Genomic DNA, 7,694 nt, shown 5'->3' on the forward strand with positions numbered 1-7,694 from the left:
ACACACACACAAACAGAATTAGACCAAAAATGTTCTGCTGTCAGCTGCTGTGAAAATTACTGCCGACATAATTCAACCTCTTATAAATGAAATGCTACAATTGAGTCCAATTAGAAGAGATTCTGGTGAATGAAGATATACACAAATTATATTTCAAAGGGGTTAGCACTGTGGACATTGTCTGACTAGCCTAAAAATAGAAATCTGTGTGCTAACAGACGTGCTCAGCATACCCTTTGCAGTCCATGCCCAATTACTACAGACAAAAATGGCAACAGATGTACCATGAATGTCAAAAACATAGAAAGGTCATCTGTGTAATATCTTTAGCCAGTCCATAGTTTGTAAAATAATACATAATATGACCTTATATATCTATGTGAAAGGCTACAATTGAGCAGTTCAGTAACTGTAAATTCATTTATGTATGTCTCTATGTTCTGCTATATTCTTAGTGTATTCACCTCTGTCCTGGGTTATTCCCTGCTTTGTGCCCATTGCCTGAATGGATGGATATATATGTATGTGTCTCTGCATGTGTGTGCATACAGTACTGCCCAAAAGTCTTTGACAGTAAAAGAATTGGTGTAAATCTATGGTGTTATTTCTGTAAAAGTGTTAGCTTAGCCATTTCAAAGCCTCTCCTAAAGTCAACCCAGTATCTGTAGAAACAATCCAATACTGCCATGTATTTTATTACATGAACTTGAATTACATGAATACACCTTGTTTGACTAATCACTACCTCATTGAATAATTAAACAATTGAGCTGGTGAAGAAATGGGAGGTTTTTAGGGAATGGCTGGGGTGCCCCTGAGGAGAGGATTGGGAACCAAAGCGGTGTCCATCTAGCCATCCAACAAGGCATCAGTAACTTTTTGGAAAACAACAAATTCTTCTTGGCTTATTGTGTTACTTTTAATTTGCATATGTTGTAATGTTAAGTTCTGCAAATAAACACAATTCCATGACAAATAATGATTCCATAATTAAATAGCTTTAAACATTTTTTTGATTGCCTAAGACTTTTGTGAGGTACTGTATATAATCAAAGAAATTATATTATATTAAACTAATCTTAAGCCTGTTACTTACTATTATTTACTGTTGATTAGAATTATGGTGCCAAAAAGTTGTTATACTTTTTTATTGAAGCCTTATGGAACTATAAAGCAAATACTAATTTTATAAATGACCAGACAAAGACTGAGAATTTCTGTGACTCCAATACTGCTCTGAAGATCTGTATGTACATCTATCCACTCTGAAAGGCATGGAAGTCCTTTAAAAGGTTCACGTACACATAAAATCTTATAACCAACATTTACAAATTCTACTTCACCTGATAGCATGCTTTTGGAATGCTTTTGGACAGGGTGCATATGACAACTCCTACACTCCCAAGGTGTGAGGTTTGTTGTAAATATACTATTTGCTAATTATTGCACACAGCATATTCATGAGTAGTGCTCATACTGTGCATAACATATTTATGTTCATATGTAGGTTAAGACTCTTCTACTTTATATAAAAAGCTTTGTAATATAACGTTTGATATGGAATAATAATATATGCTAAAATTATAGGCATTATCTAGTTAGACAGTTGCTAGAGAAATTCTAAATTACAGTTAAGGTGACATACAAAGTATAACAAAATTTAAAAAGGGATCTCTTCATTCTCTGTGATCCATCAAGATATAGATCCATCAAATTGCAGAAATGAGCAATCACCGCACACTCGCTCAAAATCTAGAATCATTTAAAAATAAAATAAGAAAATGAAAATGTTGCAGAGTTTGTTTAAATCGTAAACCTTTGTGCTTTTCTGGGGTGGCTTTCCTGAAAGCTTCGTAGCGCTAAGCAGTTTGTCATCTCGTACTGTACTTAAGATTGATCATTAATAAGCATCTGTTTCCCCAAACCCTTCGTAGCTAAAGTAGTTCATCATCTCGTTTGTAGATTTACAAGTGATCCGACCCACTCGTTATTTTCTATGCTGATCGTTGTTTGAACTTTTGCCTGGTTTTCTGTCACAGAGATGCATAGATCAGCCAAAATAGATCACAGAAACACAGTGGTGGTCTTCTTTGGCCAACGTAATGATTCCGATGATATAATGAGCCGATATAATAAACCTCTACTTCCCGGAAATGGATTAGGGTGCAGCATGTCTGGCTGTGCTTGCACAAGGCGTCCTGGGGAATCAGTTTGTTTTCATATCATTGCTGTTGAGGTATATTTTATTGGAATTGGGATGCTCTGACTTGAGAGGTCTCTGCCTTGCTCTTCAGCACCAGCTGTGCGGTGGAGAAGGCAGCATTGTATTGCGCTTTTCGCTTTGAGGCAGGCTGCTCACTTGGTGAACCTTCTCTTGGTCTCTCAGTCTATTAATGCCATGTTTTGGTTCCCTATCCCAGAGTTATAGCTGGACTATAGGAACTGTGTTTCCTTCTCCTCATTCACTGCTGTGGGTGGATGCATCTCTGATACGGTATGTGTACGTGGGTTTATTTTTTTGGTTATTTGATATTTTTTTAATTAATTTCAGCTTTTCATATATTACAGAATAAACTAAACTGTTAAAATAACTGAAATACACTATATTGCCAAAAGTATTGGGACACCACTCCAAATCATTGAATTCGGGTGTTCCAATCAATTCCACGGCCACAGGTATATAGAATCAAGCACCTAGGCATACAGACTGCCATTTTGGACAATTTCATGCTCCCAACTTTGTGGAACCAGTCTGGGAATGCCCCCTTCCTGTTCTAACATGACGGTGCAGCAGTGCACAAGGCAAGGTCTACAAAGACAGAGATGAGCACGTTTGGTGTGGAGGAACTTGACTGGCCTGCACAGAGCCCTGATGTCAACCCGACAGAACGCCTCTGGGATGAATTAGAATTGTTAAAAATTCCCATTAACACACTCCTAAACCTTGTGGAAAGCCTTCCCAGAAGAGTAATCACCTTCACTTCTAAATACAAAGGCTTTAATATGGGGTCGGCCCACCCTTTGCAGCTATAACAGCTTCAACTCTTCAACCATTCTTCCAGGAGAGCATTTGCAGTGGTGGACATTTCCGGTCTAGAAAGTACAAATCCTGAACCAACCAATCAGCTGAGTACTATGTGACTGGGATTCTTCATACTCAACTAGTAGCATACATACTGTATGTATTAAAAAAAAACTTGTTCAATACTGTCAAAGGAGTGATTTCCACTCTTCACACAAGGATGGTCACGAGATTATGTGTGTGTTTGTATCTTTGTGCTTCAAGTGTATGTGTGACTGCTGTGAGGGTACATGAGAAACACCTGTGAAACCTTACATCAAGGTTACAATGACTCATTTTCGCTGGTTTAGCAAACAGCTGTTTTACATTATATGTGTGGACGAATGTGGCCAATTCATCAGTGACCATTTTAAGGAGCCATTTCAGATATTTCGTGGATTTTGTCCACGGGTTATATTGCTTCATGCTTTACACTTCAGGGGTGCGTTTCCCAAAAACTCCCATTAGCAACTAATAGAGTTAGACTCATTCAGTTGCATGGTTCTAACCATGTAAGTTGCTATTGTAGTTAGCAACTATGCTTTTGGGAAACGCACCCCAGACCGAGAAATGACAAACAAATGACCAGTATATAGACAAAATCATTAGACATAATGGGGGCCTAAAAAATTTAACTCAAGTGGAGGTGAGCTCTAGTGACTTTAAATGCTCTTCCATATCTCCTGCCTTAAAGTTGTTTACAGTCCGTCCCTGATCTGCTGTAACGAGCTCCCTTGTGACCTGTGACTTCCCCCTGCACTTTTGTAATGTCATCTTCATTCACTTCATTTCTTGGTGGCCTTGCGTGCTGCTGTCGCCGCCGGGGTCCAGTCTGCGTGTCTGCATGCTCTCCTTTTTAATCCTCCATCTACTGTTTTTTCTTCTTCACTGCAGTAACCAGGCTGTCCACAGTTCATGCCGAATGTGAGACAGGGATCCTGAGGATATTTCGCGGGAGGGACGAAGAAACCTGTTATTGTTTTGTTTTGAGTTTTTGAGTATGTGGCAAGTTTTGCTGTTTGCTGCAGAGAGAAGGGGAACCTCACGCAATGGTCTTCCTCTCTCAGTTCATGCTAGGTTAGTTTGTTAGAGTACCGCAGAAATTATGAATGTGACACAGATCTCATCCTTGTCTCAACACAAGGGTGCCAACAAATTAACCCATTCCATGCACCAATTCTCTTGTCCTGTACATCTGGTTGTAGCATGTTCTTAACACCAGCATGCATGTGGGAACGCATGCTTGTGTGGAAATGCCCTGGTCCTCTGCACAGGTTATTTATGCTTTATTATTGGGTTTAGGATTGACTCAGGAGATTTAATTACTGTATATAACAACACCATAGGGCTGGGTGATGCATAGATAAATAGGAACTGAACTGAATAGGAAAATATGGCTGGAAATGTATACCACTGGAATTATTCCTATTAAGGACAAAATGGCTCAGGGGAACATCACCAATTTTAAAGTCATTCATAAAATCAGTTTTTGGGCGTTAATTAGTTATACACTCACTTAAACCTTCATTAGGTTTTCAAATATGCAGAAAACATATAGTGTATGGGTCACCAGCAAATAAAATGGGTTTGCCCCATACAGAAAAGTCACAACATTAAATCAGTATAACAGATTTAAAGATTAACAAAAAACAGTTGTCACCACTGTTGTTGCAATTAAAAATATACACATTTAAAAAAGAAATTACCAAAACTGTATAATTTTTTTTTAATTTACTTCATTAGGCAATTTAATTATTTCTTCTTACTAATTACTGTTAACTGTACTGTATTATTATTATTATTATTATTATTATTATTATTATTATTATTAACAATGCAGAATTTATTTGAAAATGGGTAAAAAACTTATAGGCTTCGTGCAAAAGTAGACATGGTATAAAAAAGTTTATTTCAAAGTACTTTGATGTTGTATTACTTCTAGATATTCAGGATCTGCTTGTAAATTGCCTTAAGCTCAAAATGCTCGTTACTAGTCTCATCCAACATGACACCAGGTGATGCAGTGTAGACAAGGCTCCACAACAATTTTAGTTCTTCCTGGCGATTTTGGCTTTTTTCTTCTGTACCTTGATATTTAGGATGAGCACCACAGTCCTGATTATAGCAATCTGATGCAGCAGGGCCACATGTGGCTTCCTGGATTATAGTCATTTTCGACCTTTCAGCCAGTGGACAGAGGACCTTCTGGCTAGAGATGCTGTCTTTCACCTCGACTGGACCACTCTCTCTCGGGTCACCTTCTGTCTGTCTCTTCTTTGACCTTTGTTTTCGGTGCACAATCAAAAAGACTACCCCAGCTGCAGATAAAATGGCTATAAGGAAAATTACCAAAAAGATTAGGATTAAAACTGAAAATGGGACAGTATCAGTGAAAAAGTTGTGGAAACCTTTACTTCTAATGGTTGTGGAGGGAAGAGACACACCTTGAGCTGGCACAGGTGAGAATGTCAGTAAGTCAGGACACATGGTCTCCTGACTCACAGTCCCCAGCTTCATTTTAGCCATTTTCTTTGGAGTCAGACACAAAATATTACCTGACACCGTGTCCTTTTGTAGAGTCTCCACCCATTTCTTAAAATCAACCAAATCACACGTGCAGTTCCATGGGTTGTTATCCAAAAAAATCTGCCTCAGAGCTATCAGGTGATCTAATAAATTCATCACAGGCAGGTGCTTAAATGCATTATTCATTAAATTTACTTTAATGAGTGGCAGATGTTCAAATATATAGGGTGGAAGTCTTTGAATAAGATTGCCATTTAAAGACAGGATTTTCAAATTTGCCAAGGCGCTAAATGATCCTGGATGGATGACTTTAATTACATTGTACTCTAAATACAAACGCTCGAGGCTTTTAAGACAAAAAACATAGCAGAGAATAACCGATCGATTCGGTTCCCATTGAGAACGAGCTTGCGCAGCAGCCCTAAGCAAAGAAAACTTTGATATTCAATATAATCAATTTGGTTGTTTGCCAAATTCAGCGAGATCAAACTTCCATATGCGGCAAAATCATCCTGTAAAAGTCTCTGAATCATGTTTCCTGATAAGACGAGATCCGTGGGGCTTTGATGGAGAAAAATCCAAGATCTGACATTCTTGTAATACCTTGGTCCTCACAATGGACTAAAAAACCCGCAGTTGAGGAGTGGAAACAGGAACAGGGTTCCACAACACACAATGGCAGATGTCGGTATGCGTGTTGTGATTTTTATATCATCTCTTGCAAGAATAAACTTTATGATTTTTGAAGATGGTGTAGCAACCATATCCAATGACTTGGAAGACTCCTGTAAGCTGGTGTCACCAAAGGAAGGGCATAAATCGTCCTCCATTATGTCGCTGAGGGAACGGTCTTTCAGATTGGCTGGAAGGTCACACACAACCTGGCTGATGGACGACTGGGCTGCCATGGTGTCCCACCAAATCTTTAGAGGAAGAATGTGACAGTCGCACAGCCATTTATTGTCCTCCAATAAAAGCTCCGCAATATGGCCAATGTGCTCCAGGCGACTGCAGCTGGTTTCCTCTTAGGTCTAAATGCGTCAGTGGCACAAAGCGAAAAATGTTTCTCGGAAGGACTCTGATGGAGTTGTCGTTTAGTATCAGGACTTTGAGGCGAACTAGCTTGTTGAAAGTCCCATGTTCTATAACTTGAATAAAGTTTGTGTCGGCCTGAAGGTACTCCAAACTGACCAAACCCAGGAAAGTGTCCTCTTTTAACGCAACTAAAAAGTTTTTGTTAATGTGGAGCTTCTTCAGGAGGCTGAGTGCATGAAAAACCCCAGGTTCCAGTTGCTGAATGCTGTTTCCACCGAGATTAAGCGAAACGGCATTCTTCAGACCAATCAGACCCTCAGGAAGCAACTCCACAAGGTCATTCTTATACAGATTAAGGTGGAACGATATGGCTGGTGGTAGCTTTATTTTAGCAATGCTGTCAATATTCCTTTCCTCGCAGTTTATATGCAGTATAGTGTCTTTCTCTGTGCAAGAGCACAGTGTGCCACAAGATCCTTCAGGTGATTCCTTGGAAGACACACCATTCTGAGAAAGGGTGCCACTCAAAAAGAAGGGAATGAAGAGAAGGCAGCTCAGCATTTCTGTCATATCTGTAAGAGAAAGGGAAGGGAAAAAATGCACATAACACATTGTACATTCATAATTAAAATATGCTTTCAGTTAAGGACTTCATAATTTGAACACAGATATAGTAAACACGGTCTGATATATCAAGCAGGCACTCAGGAGTGTAGCAACATTTTTCATTCATAAATGACTGAGAAAACCAAAAGTAAACATATGTCATGCCTACCTGCCAAGTATCAGGCACCCAGTGATTCATGGATCATTTTTAAGGGGATCTTACCAAGGATCTCATAATTTTTCATTTGCCATACTGCCTAAAAATACTTTAAGGAAAGCCAACAATAATAACAATAAAAAAAAAACTTCCGCAAAGCTGCTGTAAATTATACTGTGAAACCACTCATCCAACTGCCCGTGTTTATCTACTAAAGATGCAACCACATTTTTTGAAAACTGTTGCAGGTAATAAGGGAACAAATCTCACGTAAGCAACACTGCATGTAGTGTATCTGTGCAGATAATC

General features: G+C 38.9%; 1 pseudogene; it reads right to left on the reverse strand.

The window, feature by feature from the left end:
* Positions 1-4,999: 4,999 nt before the first annotated feature.
* Positions 5,000-7,183, reverse strand: LOC140587383 (SLIT and NTRK-like protein 6; annotated as a pseudogene).
* Between the last annotated feature and the right edge of the window lie 511 nt (positions 7,184-7,694).

This window comes from Paramormyrops kingsleyae, unplaced genomic scaffold (genome assembly GCF_048594095.1).
Source record: "Paramormyrops kingsleyae isolate MSU_618 unplaced genomic scaffold, PKINGS_0.4 ups202, whole genome shotgun sequence".
NCBI lineage: Eukaryota > Metazoa > Chordata > Actinopteri > Osteoglossiformes > Mormyridae > Paramormyrops > Paramormyrops kingsleyae.